The sequence below is a fragment of the Mixophyes fleayi genome, chromosome 2, assembly GCF_038048845.1.
Source record: "Mixophyes fleayi isolate aMixFle1 chromosome 2, aMixFle1.hap1, whole genome shotgun sequence".
In the NCBI taxonomy this organism is placed as follows: Eukaryota; Metazoa; Chordata; class Amphibia; order Anura; family Limnodynastidae; genus Mixophyes; species Mixophyes fleayi.
In genome coordinates, this window is record NC_134403.1 from 285,785,549 (window position 1) to 285,810,219 (window position 24,671).

General features: G+C 40.1%; 1 long non-coding RNA gene across 2 annotated transcripts in view; it reads right to left on the minus strand.

The window, feature by feature from the left end:
• Positions 1 to 298: 298 nt before the first annotated feature.
• LOC142140406 (uncharacterized) overlaps positions 299 to 24,671 on the minus strand; it is a 46,698-nt gene continuing 22,325 nt past the window's right edge. For both annotated transcript variants that reach the window (XR_012688457.1, XR_012688458.1), the window contains 3 exons: positions 8,036 to 8,574; positions 4,485 to 4,652; positions 299 to 2,004 (listed from right to left, as the gene is read on the minus strand). This is a non-coding gene — a long non-coding RNA (uncharacterized LOC142140406). The remainder of the gene's footprint in view (positions 2,005 to 4,484; positions 4,653 to 8,035; positions 8,575 to 24,671) is intronic.

A 24,671-nucleotide genomic window follows, 5' to 3' on the forward strand; every position in this document is an offset into this window, starting at 1 on the left:
GCGTAAATACGCTATTTCACAGAGCAACATTTTTTAACGTAAATTGCTCCCAATTTTCAGCCAACTCGGCATCAAGCCCTAACTTTGCACTATTTGATGTGGGTTCTGCTGCAATCCATGCAACCTCTTTAGTTATTTTAGTGCAATATAAAACAATACTTGGCAGATGTGTGGGTCTTGGTCAGTTGCCGAGCCCAAACGCCAGCCCTGGTGAACACTATGTCATGGTGATGTGAATAACTCTATAAAAGAAGAAGATATGATTTCTTTCAAATAATCAGTCAAATGTACACAAAGGTAAAATGTACTAAATGAGTTTATTAGAAAAATTACATATTTACTCTGGAAGAAGAAAACCTGTTGTTTTGATGATGAAGAATCTAATATAGCTTAATATCATTATGCAGAACTTCAAGAATTTACAAAATATTGGTATGAAACACTTTGGAGACATTAAAGGGGAACTGTCATGAAAAAGTGCTTTATCTTTCCTTATTTCTTTGAACTAAAACTATAAAAATGTTAAAATGTAGGTATTTTGTGTAATACAAATCATCTTATGTTTAGAATTTCTGTGTATACTGAAGCTTGATTAATTCCTGCTTTCATTGGTGTGTTATGTGTATCTGAATGATTATTTGTGTGTTAGAAATATATAGTTCAGTCTATTTGTAAGTATGTTGAAAGAAGCTATATGTATGGTGTAAATGGTTATTCGTCACACATCTAGGATATCTGATATTGGGTGTCTGTGAACAGTATATATCGATATATATATTCACTTTAACACATGTGCATGCACGTGTGGGTATTATTCATACTGGAAGCTTGCACTGAAAGATACCATATGAATATAATTGTATTACTATATCTGGCAGATTCAATTCTGCACATTATTACCGTTACTATGGTAATTTTAACGTGGATCTTTGCTCACGGCTCACAGAGCTTTTTTAGAACAATGAGGGGAATTGAATCTGCCCCTATGAGTAGTGTAGTAAGATAATTGGAATTGTACATCCCCTAATATGTGCCTTGATATATGCGTAAGGGAATGGAAAGGGAATGCTCATGAATAGCTCTTAAAGGCTCAAAACGTGATATGTTTACCGTGGTGCAAGACGATTCGAGGAAGGTCACATAGGAAGACACATCTTCGAATTACTGTGCAGTACTGTCATGGGAATGCAACATAATGCCTTGGTCATATATTGCAGCATTATTAAGTTAATGGTAATAGCATACCGGATTTTAAATATTGGCCCCAAACAAGGAAATCATTTCATAGTTTCATTATTGATCCTCTTTAATGTTTTTCGACTTGTGCACTGTAAAATAAGTGCTTCAAAGGTATTAAAAGTCAGTGGAATATAACTGGTACTGTATTTTGCTATTTGTATTATTGGGTTATCCTATGTATATAAAGGACAATTAGGCACTTTTGGGCTTGCATTAATGTGCTTTTTATGGAATAAAATAGTAATGTATATTCCTGTACATTTTCTTTGAAAAGTAATGTTTTAAGGAAGACAGTTATGACAAATAAGGCACTGTATTAAGGGTTTAAATAAAACATCAATCTCTATAGCATTGACCAAACATTAAAGAAAAACACTGGTAATAGACAAACATATATTTTAAATGTATGCTGAACAAAACAAAATAAATCAAAGATTGACTGCTTGTGCTGTAGAGGTTAAGAAAATCTATGTTTATAAAATAAACAAGTGATACAAACAATTCATAGAACCTATCATATTGACACATTTGTTTCCATCAATTGTGGGATTTCTCATTATCAGACATCTCTTAACGAACCATTAAAAGCTGAATCATCAGGTAAGAACTCAAGTCTAAATTGCCCAGGCCTTGAGTTAAAGGACACAAAGTCATTATGGGACTCATCCTCTTCTAAAACTGTCATGTTAGGATTATAGATTCGCGGTGCATCATACAGCCCTCCAGAAATCACTAATGTATCGTCAGGTTGGGAATATCTATCAGCTGGAGAAAAAAAGCACAAAATTAAATCGTACTGTTGTTAAACAGCGTTTAGTTTTCTAGAAACGTGAGATAATCTTTTGACATACAGTATGATTTTAGGATACTTTTTAAAAACCTGTGTGTAAGTTTGTTGAAAGAAACTATATATATATACATATATATATATATATATATATATATATATATATGGTAAATATCAGCGGTGGGCAGCAGGCGAGCGTGGGTTGTAAGAGGCCCACAAAGCCTTTGCCTGCAAACTCCCCACCCCCACCACTACCACTTCAGCTCACGTGGCTTCCTCTGCACAGTTTAAGGAAGTCACGCTGCATACCAGGAGGAATAGGGAGTGGGTTGTGCTCTCCCTCCTTCGTCTGTGCAGCCATTTGAAGGCTGGAGGGCTGCGCATATTATACGTTCCACATTATGGAAATCCGCTAGGGGTGTCTGTGAATAATATATATACTATATATACTATATGGGTAAATGTATTCGGACGCTTGACTATTACACCAACAGGGACTGTAATGACATTGTATTCAAATACATATACTGTAATATGGAGTTGGTCCCCCTTTTGCAGCTATAACAGATTTCACTCTTCTTGCACGGCTTTCAACAAGATGTTGGAGTGTTTTCTGTGGGAATTTATGCCCATTCATTCTGTAGAACATTTATTAGGTCAGTCACTTATGTTGGACGACAAGGCCCGGCTTGCAATCTCGTGTTCGATGGGGTTGAGGTCAGGACTCTGTGCGGACCAGTCAATTTCTTCCACGCTGAACTCATCAAACTTTGTAGTCCTTGCTTTGTGCACTGGGGCACAGTCATGTTGGAATAGAAAAGGGGCTTCCCAAACTGTTGCCATGAAGTTGGAATTATAGCATTAGCTAAAATAACTTGGTATGCTGAAGTATTAAGATTGCCCTTCACTGGAGATAAGGGGCCTAGCCCAAATCCTGAAAAACAGCCCCATACCATTGTCCCTCAGTTCACAGTTGGCATAATGCAGTCAGGCAGTTAACATTTTCTTGGCATCTGCCAAACCCAGACTCAGTCATCTGACTGCCAAACAGAGAAACGTGATTTGTCACTCCACAGAACATGTTTCCACTGCTTCACAGTCCAGTGTCGTTGTGCCACTCCATGTGATGCTAGGTATTGGTCTTGGTGATGTGAGGCTTACATGCAGCTCCTGGGCCATGGAAATCCATTCCATTAAGTTCCTGTCGCACAGTTTTTGTGCTTATGTTAGTGCCAGTGGAAGTTTTGAATTCTTCAGCTATGTAATCAGCAGTGTATTGGCGACTTTTATGCACTATGCGCCTTAGCAGTCATTGACCCCGCTCTGTGATTTTACCTGGTCTTCCGCTTCATGGCTGAGTTGCTGTTCTTCCTAAATGTTTCCACTTTTTAATAATATCACTTACAGCTGACCGTGGAATATTCAGCAGTTATGAAATTTCACAAACCATCTTATTGCAAAGGTGACATCCTATCATAGTACCATACTTAACGCCACTGAGCTCTTCAGGACAACCCTTTTTGTATCACAAATGTTTGCAAATGGAGACTGCATGGTTAGGTGCTTGATTTTATACACCTCTGGCAATGGGTCTGATTGAAACACCTCAATTCAGTAATTAACAGGTGTGGCCAAATAGTTTGGTCCATATAGTATCTATATATATATATCTTCAATGTGTTACTGATTGTATCCAGTTCCATTTATAGAACAAGAATCCAAGAACTCCCTTTATAGGCCTAGTATCCAATGGTGTTTCAGTAGTGTATAACAATTCATGTAAAATCGCATGTTTGACGTTGTGTTAACTAGCATTTTACTTCCATTCGGGGCATCATTAGAGGACACATTGATTACAATGCATTTAACTTGTAGTAAATGCACTAAATAAAGATAGTAACCTGTTGAAGACTGTGATGCAATGCTACACTGATGCAACATAACCATGCTCAAGTGAAAATGCAAATCAGTATGCTGACATTGAAAACAACGGGTTGCAGTGTTAGACCCATTTACATTAATTGTACTACCATTAAAAACAATAGTAAACACATGTATTTTAACAATAGTTCCATAATATCCGGGTCCTGGTCCTTGGACCACTGCTGTTCTGTTAGGAAGGATTACCATTAAATATTTAGTATGGGTGGATAGGTCTTTCATACCAATTGTAATAGTAAACTAATTCTGGTTGACATACCAGATGGCTCCCTCCCTGACTAAACCTCATCACAATGATGTCATATGGTTTTCCTGAAAACCCAGAGTAGCTGGATTTGCACACAAAGCACTATTTTACATGGGGTCATGTTTTTATGTACCGCCACTTAAACATTTACATGAATGGCAAAAAGAAACTTGTTGGAATACATGGGATGAGAAAAAGAAACTTGTTGCAATACATGGGAACAGTTCTTTACTAAGTATTTGATCATTTGAATTGTATGTTATACTTTACCTGAATCATATGAACTTTCACGGAGAGGGTGGTGAGAGTATTGATTTCTTCGCTTTTTATATTTTTTAAAACTGAAGACAAGAATGGTCAAAATAACCACAACTAAGACAGTGCTGAAAATAGATGTCAAGACTGTCTCCGAATACTTCAGAACGTAACTGTTTGTACCTAGGAACAATCAGAAAAATAATAAATGACAAAACAGACAGTTGTATTAATAGTTGCTAAAATTGAATAAAATTGACAGGTATATTTTGCTGCTGAGAAGATGCATCCGAGGTATTGTTTACCAGCGACTGTGTAAAGCAGTGTTGATTCAGATGTGTGTCTGGAGCAGTGCTGTTTTACAGGCAGCCTCGATTGTTGTTTGTTTGTTTGCTTCTTTATGTATTCCTTTAAATTTGCTTTTTTTGCTATTTGGTCTGGATATAGAGGAGAGTTGATGGGATGTAGGACAGATGGGCATAAACATTTGGGGGCACAATTACTAATTAACAAATGTATTCATTTACAGTAGTTGAGGCTTTCATATAACTGCAAGTATGGGCAGGGTGCATCTATTAATTTAATGGGTAGTTGTATTATCTATTATATGCTATCAAATATGAATATACAAATGGTTTGGTTATTATGTTTCCAGTGCCTTGCAAACATTTTCAAATGTTGGTGGATTACAAATCATACTTATAAATCCTTTGTTAATCACTATTTTTTATTGCAAATTCACATACTAAGACATAACATTGTTAAAGACAAAATTAATTATTTTCAGATAGGTTAATGAAAGAGTTTATGAGGCCAACAGATAGGAAGTAATCTGTAATATTTCACCCTGCTGTGCATTATTTATTAACAAATCAACATTATCGGAAAAAAGAAAGAATTTGATACATATATTAACATAGCGCCTGCATACTCCACAGAGCTTTTCAATTGGGAAAATATGTTGCTTGCATATGTATACAAACCCCTGTCACCAGGTAGCTTTTATTACACAACTGGCAAAAAATTGCCCTAATAAAACAAAACTGTCTTACATTTGCCTCAGTTTGTACACTTGCCAAACTGATGTCAGTCTATGTGTACGCAAGGAGAAGTTCCAAAGTGATGCAGTGAACAAGATTACCTGTTTAATTATTACATCTGAGCATGAGTTAATAGTAAGAATCCAATGACACATGAAAATGCTAATGTGGAGATTGTGTCAGCGGTAAGGAATTTGCAGCCTTATTCAGCAGGATCAATTGGATATATCCTAAAAGCAGAGTTTGGGCAAACTAAAATCAGTCACTGCAAAGCTGCAGTGCAGGAGAAGTGATGTAGAGTGACAATAACAAAGTGAGTGAGTGTCAGCTCTTGAGACAAAGGAGATATAATTTTTGCTGCAAAAATAAATGTACATAGGTTATTTGTTGTTTGTGAACTGTGTGTTTACAGACTATAAATAGATCTATATAATTTATTTATCCAAAGAAGATGAATTGGCTTCTTTTCATCAGTTGTACCACTTCACCTACTGCATTTTTATTACATTGGCCCAAGTGTTTTCAAACCTGCATGTACGGGGACCCTGATTGACTAATTTAACCCACAGGAGCCAGAAGTGGGAGAAACAGAGAAAAAGTCAGGTGGTTGACTCAAGGGTACTACAAGGGAGGAGTCACCAGGGACACACTACCGCAACACCCAAGCAAAGGCTGAGTTACATAGGTGTGCTAAGGTATAGGGGAGCGGAAGGTGATTGTCAGCATATGAGGTTGTTGGTAAGTTATGTAACTGCTGTTGTGTATGTGTTTTTGTGTAGAGGTGCAGACTGCCACAACATGTGTGTGGACAATGTTTTTGTGGCTAGAGTGCATTGCCTTTATGCTTGTGGGAGGGAGAGCCTTGAAACCTAAGTGCAGATGCAAGCAGACACTTCGCAACCTGCATGTCTACACAACTGATTGAGATAGATATATATATATATATATATATATATATATATATATATATATATATATATATATATATCATTTAGTCACCACATATATGCACTTTATATCTATTTACCTTGGTACAAACCTTATGGATTTTATTGTTATATTGTACTATATATGTTATATACTTGCTGTGTTTAATAACATCCTCAAATATTTTGAAATTGAAATCTTCCCTTAACCAAAATCCAAAATGGCCGCAGCACATCTCCCTCTATGGAGATCTATGCCCATACTTGTAAATGTACTTTAGCCTGAAAATACCCACTGTTCCTCTAAAAGCCCTTTCACCACTGCACAATCACTAATGTACTAACTACACCATAAGGTGTTAATTCCAATACATCGGCGCTCGGCGGCGCTCTGCACATGCGCAATGATGTCATATGGCCCGCGACGTATGCGCATGCGTGGTAAAGTCATTTGACCCGCGATTTAGCGCAAAATGGCGCTACAGATCCCTTTATAAAGGGTATAGGTTTTAAACATACCTAATTTCTCCTGATGAAGTTCAAACTGAACAAAACGCCTTGAGGCCCACAACTGTACTATCTGAGACCCTGCTATACTGATCTACCCTGGGAGTTATAAATTAAGATATCACCCTTTCCTAAGCTTTTGTATGGAGCCTATAGAGGGACATCTTTAACTACCTCCAGGGACATGACAACCAGTGATCTTGCCTAGATATTATACAGATAAGCTTATATTTACTATCTTCATTGTGAGTTTGCATTTTATATTGTTAATCTGCTGAATAAATTGTTTGCAAAAATACTACACCATATGGCTTTCTTAGATTTTTCCTATTATTGAGCGGTGATGCAGCAGTTATTAATAGAACATACTATATTTGCATCTTGTCTCTGCGAGCAAAGGAAATTACCACCTGAGATGACTGAGGAGCCTATATACAGATAAGCTGTTATTTTACTTATTTCTGGTACGCACACTACTATACTAGTATTTTGCACAGTGTCTTATACCGCAGTATATGCAGACCATCTGAATTGCTGATATATGCTTATATAAGCTGTTATCCATCTGCATTACTATTTTTCTCGGGACTTTATGTTCTCTGGACTCTCTGAGCTTACTGACTATATATACACCATTATTTGTTCTTACACCTGAAGGCGTCGTCCTTCCATAAGTTATTATTTTGAGATATATATATATATATATATATATATATATATATATTATACAGTACAAAAGCCGCGAGGGTTGAGTATTTAAAATACCATAGATTGCAACTCATATTGCATAAATGTGTGCATTTGTCATGTAATGTGCATTACAAAATATATCTTTTTCAATTCTACAGTGGGCATTTGTAAATGGATTTAATGGTCCGCCAGCAAACCCCATTCTGATACTGAATGAGGGTCCTTCAAGAATTTGCTGTGTTGACCAGTGATTTCTATTGACACCTTGATTTACTTCCCAAGTATCCATCTAAACTCAACTGCCAATTTGGCTCTACTACCTTGTAAGCATTTCAGCAACATTAAATAATAACGATGATGTTTCAATTATACAGTTTATATGACAAAGAATTATGTTGCCTACCTGCAAATAAAGTTGTAGTTGTTTCCATTGGAATTGTCACTGTTACATTAGTTTGGGATTTTTCTTCAGTTGTAATTGTTGTTTTTGTTGTTGTTGTTGTTGTTGTTGTGTTATCTGTTTTGCTATCAGTGCTGCCTCTATGTCCAGTCACAGGTACAGTAACAGAAGTCAAGAAAGTTGCAGTGACTGTAACAGTAGAAGGTCCAGATATATTCACGGAACTCTGATTGTTAGTCATGGATGTAGGTGTAGTCTCAAGTGACAACTCTGTCGAATACAATGTTGTGGTGTTTTCATTACTGGAAGTTAAATTAGCACTTGAGTTCCTGGTAGGACTGAGTGTAGTTCCCTCTGCATTGGATTCCGTTCCGTTAGGAGATAAATATCCTGTACTTATGGAAGTCTTAGGATTATCCGTAGTCACTTCATCTGTCATGGCCTTAACATTCCAAAATATGGTCGAAGAACAGACAATACACAAAATTACAGACATTGTTCTTGAAGACATCACCTCCACTTAGTTTGTTTCCCTTAAGATACTACAAAGAAAAGACACCAACGTTTATTTTCCATGTGAGGATTCAATGCAAACAAGCTTTTACATCACCTTTAAAAATCAGCAAACATAAATAACTGTAGAAAGATAGCAATTTACTATAATAAGCAACATTTTCTTAGTATTTAAAATGCAAGTGAATCAAGTAATATTTGGCTTAAAGGTTTTGTGCACTTTTTCAAAATAGACTGAAAAAGACTGTTCCAGAGTTGGCTGTAAAGTAATTGGAAATTACTAAAAAAAAAGCTCATAAAATGTTGTATATCCACCCATAGGCAGAACCGTAGAAATCTCAATATACATCCGCCTCCACATCGGCAGCATATTTGGTTTTCAACAAGTCATCATCATCATCATCAAGTCATCATCATCATCATCATCTTCGTGTTTTTACACCTGTTCTTTAACAGGTGCAAAATATATGCCTCCTATCAGGAGTATATCCATATTTCTGCAGGTCTGTATGAGCTGTATTTACATAAACATATCTTTACTGTACGCAGCCTGCGTTAGAACGCCCATTCCCACCCCCTTCCTGCATATCGAGAAGCAGGTTTGTGTAAGTGACCTCCATACATGAACTCTTCCTCTCAAAAAACCTCAACCTTCTGGCAATAACAGAAACATGTCTCACGCGATCAGATACTGCCTCACCTGCAGCCCTTTCACATGGTGGCCTCCATCTCACTCACACCTCCAGACCTGAAGGCAGACAAGGATTTGGGGTTGGACTACTTCTCTCCCCACAGTGCAGATTCACAGTTCTACCAAATGTCCCATCACTCGCGTTCACATCTTTTGAATTACATGCTATTCGCATTTTTAATCCATTCTCTCTACGTGTTGCGGTGATCCACTCCACTGGAGCACACCAACAATTTATTGAGGATTTCTCTGCATGGCTCCCTCACTTCTTATCTTCAGACATCCCCACCTTCATCTTGGGTGATTTCAACATCCACATTGATAACCCACCTTCCAAAGCTGCTTCCAAAATACTCTCTCTAACCTCCTCATTTGACCTCTTCGAGTGGATTGAATCATCTATGTATCAGGATGGCCATTGCCTTGATCTTGTTTTCTCTAGACTATGCTCAGTTTCTAATTTCTTTAACACATCCTTCTCCCACTCGGATCATCACCTTATAAGCTACTAGCTTACCCACACTGCTCTAACCTCTCTACTGTCTAACTCTGCCAAGCCTCCTCATACCCGCAGAAATCTTAACTCTATTAATCTTCAACAATTTTCCACCTCTCTCCAACACCTTCTCTCCCCTATCTCTACATTCTACTCCCCTGAGATGGCAGTACTTCATTTTCACCAAACCTTAGCAACAGCCCTTGATCAAGAGGCTCCAGCGACTCTTCAGACTACACGTCGACTTCAATGTCAGCCATGGTACACTACAGCAATGCAAAATCTTCAAAAACTTTCCCGTAAAGCAGAACGTCACTGGCGTATATCTCGTACCTCTAATAACTTCTTCACATATACTTCTAACTACCGCTCCTATCGAAATGCTCTGAACACTGCAAAACAAACATACTTCCAATCTCTCATCTATGCTCAGGCTTCTAACCCCAAATGCCTTTTCAACACATTTAAATCTCTTCTCAATCCTCCCACCCCAAACCCTCCGTCTACTATCAGTGCCCAGGATCTTGCTTCCTACTTCAAGGACAAGATTGATAGGATCAGACTAGAAATGGTATCCTCTTCCTCGACAAGCTATCAGCTCAATTCCTTCCCACTACCCTCTGACACCCTCTCTTCATTTGACCCCACAAATGAACATGAAATTTCTACTCTCTTATCTTCCTACTCTACCTCCTGTCCTCTTGATCCTATTCCCACGCAAATTGGTAGATCCCTGTATCCTGTGCTCATTTCACCTCTAACTAAAATCTGTAATCTCTCACTATCTGCTGGCATCTTTCCATCACTATACAAGCACGCAGTGATTACCCCTATTCTGAAAAAAAAGATTCTGACCCAAACTCTCTCTCAAATTACTATCCCATCTCTCAGCTCCCGTGCCCCTCCAAGCTTCTAGAGGGATTTGCCTACACTTGCCTCACATGCTTTCTTTCCGCAAACAACCTGTTAGATCCTCTTCAGTCTGACTTTCGTTCTCAACACTTCACAGAGACTGCGTTGACTAAGGTTGTCAATGATCTGATCACTGCTAAAACTAAACGCCATTACTCTGTCCTATTTCTCCTGGATCTCTCTGCTGCATTTGACACCGTTGACCACTCTCTTCTCATACAAACACTGCAATCCCTAGTTCTTCAAGACACTGTCCTATCCTGGTTCTCATCCTACCTTTCTTTTAAATCAAGTCAAATTTTATTGCATTTTTTTATTTTTTTACTTTTAAAGCCCAGAACATTGGGCTAACATAACAATCTAAAACCCACGCAGGGGCACGAGTAGTGTCAAATAATTATAGATAACACATTCAAAATACATTGCAGTTAAGAATACATATACAAACTATGCAAATTGCCTGAAATACAAGATACAGTGAGGCACTAATACAGCGAGGCACTAATACAGCAATATTGACAGAATTTACAAAACATTGACCTTAATACTAGAAGTGGCTGGGTGTCTGCCCCGAACACTCCACTAGGAAAGCTCCACCTCACTCAGCCCTTCTGTAACATACGAGGACGTTCTCCATCTGTACCAAATCTTTTCATATGTATCAACTAAATTCCTACTGGTGTACATGAACCTCTCATGGCCTACTGTGTCGTTAACAAGATCAATCCAATTTCTCAGAGTCGGACCTTCTGGCGCCATCCACTTCCTAGTGACGACCACTTTTGCCAACATAAGTATCGTATTAATGAGCAGTCTAATAAGCTTATGGATGTTTTTGTCCAAACCCAAATCAAATATACATAATTGAGGCATCATGGCAGACACTCCCACCTTCAACCGATTTATACAAACCCCCACCTCTCTCCAAAAGTAGGAAACCACAGACACGAAATCGGACCTAACCTTGACAGCTGCACCCTCAAAGGATCTACATTAAAACTGCAGAACTGTGAGGCTAAAGCATGTCTTAACTGCAAATACCTGTAGAAGTAACCCCTAGGTAGCTCATGTAATCCCCGTAATTGCTCAAACTAATGCAATATCCCATTCTCATACAGTTGTCCAATATGTATTATATTGTAAAAATGCCAAGTTCCAGCTCCCTCCATCCTAATCAGCTCACCAAAATCAAAATTATCCCAAAGTGGAGTACATGGATCCCAGTCCAATTCAACCCCAATCCGAGATGAGAATCGCCACACATTCATGGCTTGTATCAATAAAGGAGGATCACCCCTAGACTTTCTACCGGCTAAAAGAAACTGCACCCGTAGATGTTTAGAGCCTGTCCCAGACTCTAGAATATCATTCAGATCCACACCCATCTGCGACCGCAACCATACCTCAATATATGCTAGGTGAGAAGCAAAGTAATAGAGGCGCAGATTCGGCAGGGCCAGACCCCCCGACACTCGGAAACGATACAGAGTAGTAAGCTTGACTCTTGCTCTCTTGCCCGCCCACACAAATAAGCCATGAGACGCTCAGTAGAATGGAATATACCATGAGGGATATAGACCAGCGACTGCTGCAAAACATACAAAAATTTTGGCTGAATTATCATTTTAACCAGATTGATTCTACCCGTGGCCGTTAATGGAAACTGCTTCCACACCTCAACCCGACTCTTAAGATAATCAATCTGAGGCTGGATATTGTGCTGAATATACTGACCCATATCACGAGAAATCCAAATACCCAGATACCTAAATACCGGAGTCCACTTAAGGAGTCTGCAAAACTTGTCCCATAGGGCAAGTACCCTTATCCGGAGTCACACTGGATTTGTCCCAGTTGATCAAAAGCCCAGAGTACCTACCAAAAACCGTGATCACACGGAGAAGCACAAGTAAGGATCTATTAGCATATTGCCAAAAAAGTAGCATATCATAAACGGCAATCATGTCCCTCCTGCAGCCCATCTTCAACCCAGTAATATCTGACTGCATCCTAACAGCACATGCCAGTGGCTCTATTGCCAGGGCAAAGAGAGTGGGAGAGAGAGGGCAACCTTGTCTTGTACCTCTGCCCATGACAAACTGACGAGACAGGAAGCCATTTACAGAGACTCTAGATGTAGGGCAAGAATACAGCAATCGTACCAACTGAACAAAAACCGGCCCAAACCCAAATTTCAATAGCACCGCCCACAGATACCTCTACTCAACAGAATAAAAGGCCCTAGCAGCATCTAACGACACCACCACCGCCTCTTCCTCCACAGGGTGGGGCAACTGCAGGTGACAAAAAAGCCTACGCAAATTTATAGCCATAGATTTTCCCGGGATAAAACCAGTTTGGCAGAGTGTACAATCTCATCAATCACCCGACTCAAACACGACGCTAAAATGTTTGCCAGTATTTTAATATCCGTTGTCAATAGTGATATAGGTCTGTATGATTCCGGGAACAAGGGATCCTTTCCTGTTTTGTGAATAAGAACTATAAGAGCTTTAGACATAGACGGAGATACAGACCCCACATCTCTAAAACTTGTAAACATTTCTTGCAAGCGAGACACAAAAACCCCATATGCTTCTTTTACAGCTCTATAGGAATCTCGTCTATGCCTGGAGCCCTGCCATTTGGAAACAAAGATATCGCAGCTACAATCTCCTCATCAGTCATTGACAAATCCAGACTCTCCCTGCTATCTGCACTTAGCTCATGTAAGGATACAGCCACCAAGTACATGTCTAAATCAAAATCCGAGTATTCAGCTATAGACGCATATGCATCTTTAAAATACACATAGAAAACATCACTAATCACTTTGGTCAAGGTATGCACAACACCCATGGTATCTGTAATTCCCGCCACTACAGTCGCCACCCTCTCAGATCTAGCCAAATACGCCAGAAACCTGCCACATTTATCCGCCTCAAAATACTGATTATGCCTAGCCAATAGCAACTTACGCCTCGATTTGTCTAACAAGTAGTCTGACCATTCTCGCTGTACCACTAACCAAGCCAGCCTGTCAGAAGCCATACGAGAAGAGAGATACACCTCCTCCAACCGCAAAACCCCTATTTTTTTTTTAAACAGTTAATACTTCTAATTAGGGAACCTCTTAAAAAAGCCTTGAATGAATCCCAGATGAGAGGTGGAGCCGCTGTATCCACATTAGTGACAAAGTACCCCTCCCATTGAGGTTCTAATGTATTTCCATCCTTCAATATTGTCAACCAGAAAGGGTTAAGTCTCCAATATACTTGACCTCGAGAGGCATTAAGCTTTACAGTCAGTACCAATGGGGAGTGATCTGAAATCTCTCTTGGTAAATATGCAACATCCGAGACAGCCGGCAGCAACCCCTTTGATATAAGTCCTAAATCAATTCGGAAGAAGGCATTATAGGAAGTAGAATAACATGAAAAACAAACCTTTGCCGGATGTCTCAGATGCCACACGTCCACCAAGCCCATCTCTTCCACCAGATCAGCAAATGTCGATTTTCTAGTATGTGTAGTATCCCCCACCTCCCTCCACCTATCAACATTAGGGTCCAACACATTATTGAAATCCCCACAACAAATCAAAGCTGTCAGGAGATAGCGAGATAAAGTCACTGCATTTCTTTAAAACGTTACCACTATAAGGGGGCGGGACATAAACTGACAGTAGGTTTATACGTTTAGAATCAAAAATACCATTCACAAAAACATATCTACCTAATGAGTCGGATTACACCTTTTCCAAAGCAAAATTTACTTTTTTACGTATAAGCAGAGATACCCCTCTAGAGTGACACGTATGAGTGGCATGATAGGCCCATCCAACCCACGGTTTCTTAAGGGCCAAAAATTTACATCCCACTAGATGAGTCTCATGAGGCATATAACATCCGCCTCATACTTTTTTAAATGGGATATAACCAAGGACCATTTAATTTTGTCATTTAGACCACGAACATTCCAGGTTAGGAATTTAATAAATCCCCTATTCATCTTCCCATTTGCCATAACACCAGAGAATACATATGAGACATTTCCACATAGAAATCCAACCCCTCCAATTAAGGCAGACACCCAGCCACCAATCAGCCACATTAACATATATCGAGACAGTTAACCTCATCATCTGAAAGTATTTGCATAGAGAAAAAATAACACATTGAACTCTGACAAACCTACCACTCCCTACACTGTCCAAACAACCCCCCTTCCCGTATATCCACCCCCAACTTAGGCATACCTGGATTCCATTACAACTACTACACATCCCCTCAAACAGCGTACACAACTATCTCCACGTATTTATGGAAACACCAGTATACACCGAAAAAGGAGAGGGAGACCGCGACTCTTAAAGCAAGGGAAGCCCCCCAGCCTGCAACTTCACCACTAGCACCAAGTAAAATATCCAGAAGCTTCAGAAATATCACCTTATAATTGACACCTTCGTAAACATCCAAATAACTTCTATATTAATCAAAACATTTCAATATGTATAAACATAGATAAAAGTGATATATATTAACGGAGCTTATCTCAAACATTATAACTATTAAAGGCACACAATCTTGATTAGCATCATTTCAGTCCAGGAGGTAAATACATCACCAGGAGCATCTTCAATCTGGACGAAGACCTCAAGGTGCTCTCCTATCCAACCAGTCGCCTCCAACGGCGGTCCAAAGAAAAGGGTAGTTCCATCTGCAACCACCCACAGTCTGGCCGGGAAAAGCATAGCATATAGCAATTGCATCTCACGAAGACGACGCTTTACCTGTATAAACTGAGCTCTGCTCTTTTGTACATCCACCGAGAAATCAGGAAATACAGCCACTCTTTGGTTTTGATACATTAAGGGGCCCTTAATCTGAGCCAGGTGCAGAATAGCATCCAGATCCTTATAATGTAAGACCTTAGCAATGAATGTGCGCGGCTGTGCACCAGGAGGTGGCCTCTGACCATGAATCTGATGCTCCCTCTCCACCGCAAACTGAGCCGTGAACTTCTCTCTGCCAAATGACTGGATCATCCAATTCTCCAAGAATGTCTCCGGAGCATCACCCACTGCCTTTTCAGGAAGACCCACCAGCCGAACATTACTGCGTCTGAGGCGGTCTTCCATGTCTGACATCTTCTGTTTAACCAATACCATCTGAGCCTCCAAACCAACAACTTTCTGTGGCAAAGGAACTGTAGTATCCTCTAGTATGGAAGTGCGGGCCTCCATCTCTGCCACACGCTCACGAATCTTCTGAAAATCCTGCCGCATCAACAGCAAATCAACCTGCACCTCTCTATTTTTTTCCATTACCTTCTTTTCAGAGGCAGCAATAGCTTTCAGGACCTCCTGAAGAGAAGAATCAGCAGGCGACTCTGCATCTTTGGAAGACTGGGATACCTGCAATTCAGATGCAGGAGCCCCTCCCCAGGCCGTAGCAGGGTTAGAACGTGCATATTTCTCCAATCTGCTAGCAGCAGTGTTACTTGCAGAGTACTTACCCATAATGGCACCTGCTATGCCCAGATGTTGATAGGTGCACTCTTAAGTTATACACAAACAGCTTAGACTGTAGAAGAATGTTAAAACAGAATGCCCAGTCCTCAGCCAGATCCACAGCAAACTATTAGATGTCTCAAATGGGGATAAGAGCACTGCAATAAATGGTCACTGAGACACATACACTCCCAGGCAGCACCTGTATTCAAGTACTTCACAGAGTATTCAAGTACTTCACAGAGGGAGGATCTCCAGACAGCATTAGATTACACACATAATATTCTCTTCACTGTGCCATATACAGCAGTCCCACTGCTATACACAGGCTTCATCATACAGCAAGATAATATCAGCTGGGCCTCTATTCATATACAGGTGCATACACTTTGCTTCCCTCCGACATTAACTTTTAAAATGGCACCTCAGTCCACTTCACGTCGGGAACCCGGGTACAGACCTTCCACTCCTCTCCAGCCACCAGATAAGTTCACCCTACACAGCCAGCCGTCCCCGCTCTGGACAGGTAAGTGGTTAGCTTCAGTCTAGCAGGTCTCGGGCAAAAAAACTTTTCTTCCCGCCAGTGGGTTCCGCCTCAGCAGTGCACCGGCCACTCGTGCCTCTCACAGCTGCCCCGATCCACAAGCATACACCCGACTTGCCTCCGATAGTGCCAGGGTAGTTCCGCCACAAAACTACTATGTTACAAATAGCCAGTAGTTCAGTTGGATGTCCGTCCAGGATATTTAGGCTGGGGAGCTCCGGTATATGCAACCTATGCCATGCTCCGCCAGGCCACGCCCCCCTCATCCTTCCTTTCTAATCGCTCTTTCACTGTTAATTTCTCTGGGGCTACCTCTGCTCCGCTTCCTTTATCAGTTCGAGTACCTCAAGGCTCAGTGGTAGGTCCTCTGCTGTTCTCTATCTATACTGCTTCTGTTGAAAATCTAATAAGCACCTTTGGATTCCAGTATCATCTCTATGCGGATGATACCCAAATTTATCTATCCTCTCCTGATCTCTCGACATCTGTGTTGTCCCTAGTAACTGACTGTCTTTCTGCCATTTCATCTTGGATGTCCTCTCACCAACTCAAGCTAAAACAGAGTTAATAATATTTCCACCCACCAACAAGAGACATATCTATCTCTGTTGATAACATGACCTTAAACCCCACCTCTCAAGCTCGCTGCCTATGTCTGATCTTTGACTCAGAACTATTCTTTATTTCTCACATCGACTTTATCTAAATCATGTTATGTACATCTAAATAACATTTGCAGGATACGCACATATCTTACACAAGACACTGCAAAAACCTTAATTCATGCACTTATCATCTCCCGCATTGACTATTGCAATTCCCTCCTTACTGGTCTTCCCCAAAACAGACTCAAACCCCTACAATCTATTTTGCACACAGCGGCAAGATTTTCCATGCAAATCGTTAATCCTCTGCTGAATCACTCTGTATGTCTCTACACTGGTTTCTACCGAATCCAATATAAAATACTTTTACTAACCTACAAGGCCATCAACAAAGCTGCACCAACATACATCTCCTCTCTTGTCTCAAAATATCTCCCAACTCGGCAACTCTGTTCTGCACAAGATCTGCGTCTCTCATCCACCCTCATTAAATCCTCCCATTCCCGGTTACAGGACGGCATTCACTATATGGAATTCACTCCCTCGCACAATAAGACTCTCCTCTGGTCTACAAACTTTCAAGCGTTCTCTGAAAACCCAGCTCTACAGACAAGCTTATAATATTCCTCAACCACCCTCTTAACCTCACTAGATTACCCTATTATGACCCGTTACACAATTTCACACAAAACAACTACTCCTTGACCAACATTGTTGTGTGACAGGATCATTTAGCTTACAAATCACTTCTACCTTTGCAGTCTGGCTGGACCGAAATGCAAAATGTAGACTTAACCTTATGTATCAAACTCCCATTGTCCCATAGATTGTAAGCTTGCGGGCAGGGCCTTCTCACCTCTTTGTCTGTTTTACCCAGTTTGTTTTTTACTGTATTTGTCCCCAATTGTAAAGTGCTATGGAATATGTTGGCGCTATATAAATAAATGATGATAATGATGATGATGAAGTGACAGAATTGCGAAAGGTAGCATAGGCGCTCTTTCTTAGCACCGGAAGCATATGTGCCTGGTTTTTTGACAAGTCATTATCATCAGCGAGTATTCGCTCACTTACTGGGCAAGCGCAGTACAATTTCACACAAGAATCTCTAAGCAAACTGGAGTACATCCCACTCTGCCTCAGCCCCAAAGTGTCTGTTTCATAGCCCAATCTTTAACAAGCATGTTGATCATGTACCTCATCGTCAGGCCAGGCATTTGCGTTCCTCTTCATACCATGCATGTCAGATATTATCTGCTAGAAAGTGTATCTAACAAACAATTAGCTATAGAATAGGGGTTACATTGCGAAGCTAGAATTTTTTGCAAGTTTCATATATATAAAATGGTCAACAATGGTGAACTTATTATTAGATTATATAATTCACATTATGTGCACAACGTTTTTACTGGACTTTGAAAAAAATATTTTTTTAGCATATAAACTGTCTTGAAAAAAGAGCTATACCTAACTTTATTCCATTGTACTTATAAAGTGGAGCCCTACACATTATGCCAGCCTAGCAAGTGCCCCTACACACATCAACAGGACCTCATCAGCCTAGTGCACATAAATTATATAAGTAGAAAACACACTAAAATTGCCCAGCCATTACTTTCACATATTAATATTGCCTCACACATTATACTCGATCAGCCAGTGCTCCAAAATATACCAGTAGAACCCAAGTGCACCAATATATATCACAGAACTTGCACACATTATGCCAGCTCTGCCTGTGTTCTGATATAATGTACAGTATACAGCAGTAGGAGCCCATGCATTAACTACAGCCAATGTTGGGGATTATAACTGCCCAGATGGAGGACGGTTGTTTGAGATAAACAGGTTTGATTGTGTTGTTCAACTCTAACAGTGCTGCAGCTCTGCAGTGTAACTACAAAGTGGACATGGTTCTGTTTGTGCAATCTGGTGCTTATTCTGTCATTTTTGGAGCCAGCTACACTGTTTGTTAAAAACAAATGTTCTCCAATTAAATTATTCCTGCCTATCTAATGCCACTATACCATATATTCTATCCGTTCAAGCAGTTATTACATTAGACTGGTGATGGTCAACGTACTAAATTAAAACGGAGGTCTCACATGTCAACCCTGACTCCTCCCAATCAGCTGCACAATACATTTTGGTTACATTCAAATGTAGGGTGAAATCTATTAAAGCATCATAAATAATGATTACAAATTTGAAATTGCAATAGAAAGTTCAAAGTTTTTTTTCCGAACCTTCAACAAAACGGTCACCAGACATGACAAAAAATAGAAATTCTTAATTCCTGTAGTATTTGGACCATTGAAGGGGTGATCTTTGAAAGATTGATTTAGTAAACAAATAAATTAGTAAGTTGCCTTTGAATTTGCCAAAAATAATCTTACTTGTGTCAGACACTCAATTTTGCCTCAAAACCAGTGAGATGAGAAGAGAAAGACAAGAAAAACTAAACAAGGGTCTATATGTGTGTGGTGTTTTTCAATGTCCATTTGTTTCAATGTTTTTTTTTATATATAACGCACATGCCGGAAACCCAGTTGAAACGAATGGATCATTTAAATGAATGGGATAATACATAAACATAAATAAATATAAATAAAATTACATTTTAAAAAAAGAACAGTGTGCACAACCTAAAATCCTCAACCAGCCCCAACAACCATTAGGCGCCCTCACATAGAGGAAAACCTGCCAAATACTGGTCCAGGTTGGTGCCTCTAAGGAGGGAAGGGAGGCTAAAAACAATGTAGACCCACTAGAGACTACCAGTCCTGTGCTCAAAAGCACTTGGGCTATTCCCTATCCTCATGAACTGTGGGGGCCAGGGCAATGAAAAAGACTGGGACCCCTGGAGTGGCAACTTTGCCTAAGAATTACCAAAATGGTGGAAACAAAAACCCCACATAAATAATTTTCAAATAAAGTTTATTTGAATAAAACACTTCCCAAACTAATTTCACCACTTTGAATAGAGAATAACATCTTATTTGAATTATTTTAATCTTTCTAGATCCTCCAATATGTTTTCTTCTTTCTTGGTTCTGTATCCACAGTAGTCCAATGAGTAAATATATTTTCTGCTGTCTTGATCTGTTATAGTGAAATGAAGCTTCCCACCAAATGATCAAAGCAAGGAGTGTCTTGGCTACTTGTGATTGACTGGAGTTGAGGACAGTCCCAGGGACTCTTTGCTTTTGTCCTACATCAATAGAGACTACTTGAATTTCTTTTAATGTAGGAAAAAAAACAATTATCAATGCTGTAGAGCACCAATCATTTCAAATGGAAAAATAATTTAAATTGTCGCGGAGGTTTCTATATATAGGGCATGATTCATCAAGGCACGTTACTGCCAATTTTGGGTATATTGTATGCAAAATCAGTCTGCGCATGTCCAGAAACAGGAGATACATCTGTGAATGCAGCCCTATCCTCTCCATATTCGAATGCAAAGGACACTTACTACAGCCTATGATTTCATGGAGTGAATGGGACAGGGTCACTGTACAGTAAGGGCGTACCAAACTCAAGCACACGCAGCCAAGTATAAATCCAGCTCTGGCTATCTCAAAGTTACTTGTTTTTCTGCCATCTCTTACTCCAGCTACAGGGGTAGTCTAAGTATTCTGATCAGTAGTGATGAGAGTCTTGTATGCATGCTATAATATGTATTTGCAATCATAAGCAACTGTAAAAATGTATTTTATGCTCAGTATACATTGAGAACATCCTAATAAATGTATTTCATGAAAATTAAAAAAAAAAAACAACACAATTTTTTTAGCTGTTTAATCATTATTACCTATATCATTAACAAGTGACATTGATTAATTTTTTTTCTGTGTGTTTTTTTGCGAATGTATAATCCACATAGGTATTGGACGTATTCTGAAGGGTCTTGTGTAGTAAAGCACAGCAGACCTACACATGATTTCAATAGCACGTTTATTTTGCGATCCATGCCTTAATGAATTTGGGAGTGCACAAAGCCTAAATACGTGCAATTCAGATTGCGGTCAATATGAGTGCATTGATGAATCAGGCCCGTCATGTACTCACTGGAAAACCCATTTACATGAATTGATTTTTAAAGAAAATCTGTGTTTGGCAGATGAAAGAGTTTAGACAATGAATTTACTATTTTGTTTTGGAGATTTATGGCAATTGTTATTGATTAAAACTAGTAAAACATTTCATTATTTAATAGATTCCCTGCAGGGGAGGGCTGGACAATTTTAGCCTGGGGGGCAAGACTTGACTCAGCAGCCTATTAGGAACATTTTAAAGGAAAAACCATGTTCTAGTGCAGGGGTCGGCAACCCCTGGGCACGAGTGGCAGACGTGGCAGACGTGGCACGCCGACCACTTATGTCTGGCATGCCGGCACTGCAGCTTTCAGACTAAAGAAGCAGCTCTGTTTTAGGTATCTTCGGCTCCTTTAGTGAAGCAGCTCCCGTGGATGAAGATGCAAACTCCAAAGTTAGGTTCGAGGCCTAGCAGGAACTGCAGGCGCAGCTATTGTGCCTAGCAGGAACTGGAGGCGCAGCTATTGTGCCTAGGAGGAACTGGGGGCACAGCTATTGTGCCTAGGAGGAACTGTCGGTGCAGTTATTGTGCCTAGGAGGAACTGGGGGCACAGATATGTGCAATAGAAATGGAGGGGGGCACAGGTTTGAGGTATAATATGATCTGGGGCACAACTATGTGGCATAATATGAACTGGGGACACTATTGTGTGGCATAACATGAACGTTTATATGTAGGCACTCACTTCTCTAGAGATTTGCAGAACATTGCTCTGTTCTATATACCCCATAGCAAATACATATTGATATATCCTGCAAATTGTTAGATTATGAACTTCTCTAGAGATCTGCAGAACATTTCTATTTTCCATCTATCCCCTGAAAGATATATAGGGATATTTTCTGCATTTTTATATATGTATTTTATAAGTTATTGGCTTGTTTTTATTATCAGTTTGTGAAGATCTGGTGATGTACCCGGGGCGTTAGTGAGAGAAAGGAGCAGCCTGACTGAAGATCTGTGTCCACCTATCACATTCTTGAGTATAGATTAGTGAAATCATTGAGAGGGACTGCACACAGCATGAGAAATTCCACAGACAGCTTCTATCTGGTGAGTACTTCAATTATTCTTCCTGTAGTGCACACTGATACAATCCTCTTTCTACATGATTTCTACTTTTTGTGTCTAACAGTTGGTGAACTGTAGGCAAAACACATCCCTCATCCAGATCGAACATAAAGCTTCTGTTGGCTATGGGTTCTCTGGTTGCAATCTCTCTGACATTGATCTATCCTCCTTACTCTGGCTGCTACTCCAGGGCAGCAGATTCTCACACTTGGCAGCCTTTCTCCCCAAGTACCCCACTTCCCCTTGGGTATCGCTGGAAGTCTCCTTTAACACCTTGATAAGCACTGTATATTGCTGAAAGTGTGGGACCTGGCATCAACCTATAGGGATCTGCTCCCTCTCTCCACCACTGTCTGCCAGATCATTCATACATGCATACTGCACCCCACCACTCCCTTTCAGAACACATACACTGCACCCCATCACTACATACTGCATCCTGCCAGAACATGCGTGCATGCATACATACATACTGAACGCTGCCACTGCCTGCCAGAACATACATATTTACTGCACGCTGCCACTGACTGCATACATACTGCAAGCCGATACTGCCTGCCAGAACATACATACATACTGCATGCCGCCACTGACTGCCAGAACATGCATGCATACATACTGTACGCCGCCACTGACTGCTAGAACATACATGCATACATACATACTGCACGCCGCCACTGACTGCCAGAACATGCCTGCATACATACTGCACGTAGCCACTGACTGCCAAAACATGCATGCATACATACTGCACGCCGCCACTGACTGCCAGAACATGCATGCTGCATGTCGCCACTGACTGTCAGAACATGGATGCATATATATACTGCACACCACCACTGACTGGCACAACATGCATGCATGCATACTGCACGCCGCCACTGTCTGTCACAACATACATACTGCATCCTATCACAGCCTGCCAAAATATACTTACATACATTCTGCACCCCATCACTTCTTACCAGAACATATACATACATATATTCTGTACCCCATCACTGTCTGCCACAACAGACAGACTGACAGACCCTACCACTGTCTGCCAGAACATACATACTGCATCGATGGCTGCCAGAACATACATACTTCATCCCATCACTGCCAGACAGAACATGCATATTGCAACCCACCACTGTCTGCCAGAACATACATATGCACCAAATCCTGCCAGAACATACATATGCACCAATGGCTGCCAGAACATACATACTTCATCCCATTACTTGCAGCCAGAACATGCATACATGTGTGACATGTGACAAAAGCTGGTGCGTAGGGAGTGACATTTGAAGGATTTGTTGGTTCAAAGGGGGTGATAAGTAAATATAGAGCTGGTGAGAATGGGGTATCAAGTGAGAGACACTGGTACACAAGAGGTAACATGAGATAAAAGCTGGTGCAATCGGCGGTGACGTGTGCATGCGGTTACAAAGCTGGTGGGCATTTGGGGATATGTGAAAAAAACACATGCACTGGAAATGGAGGGTACTAGGTTTAGAGGAAATCTGAGGAAAAACTACTTTATTAAAACAGTAGGGGACAGGTGGGATAGGCATCTAACAGAGGTGGTAGAGGCTAATATAGTAGAGAAATGTAAACACTCTTATTTATTAGGGATTAAGAAGAACCACTTGGCTCATCTAGTTTCCAATAATTTTAACTGCTGTGAAATTCTAAGTTAATAAATTTATTATCAATATTTTCACTTTACAAAAAGCCATGAAATTCCATAGACAAAAAACCTTACGGTTTAACATGTCCGATTAAGGTTCCTTATACACAGTCTACAATGTAAGAAAATGATTGAAACTCTTCAACTCAAACTGCAAAAAGCAATGAAATTACGACGATTAAGGCAGAAACCTTAATGTATGTGTTCCTTGCGCAATACAGACATGGTATGCCTTCACATCCTGTGGTTAGCTGCAGATTCAGCACTATCATGGAGTGAGATTGCTGTCACTCACAAAATGGTGGAGCTGCTAATTCACAGATTTGTGTGTTCACTGGAATACACACATACAGTAGTAGTACATTTTCTTAGTTTACCTTTATCGTAGTTTAGGGTCTCTGTCTTAGAAAGGGACAGTAGAATAACTTCATAAAAAAACTGCAAAATAATATATTTGAAATACATTTAAATGGTAGAGAAGCCCCTGCTTAGTTTGGTTATCAGTGAGCAAAGTTTGCCATTA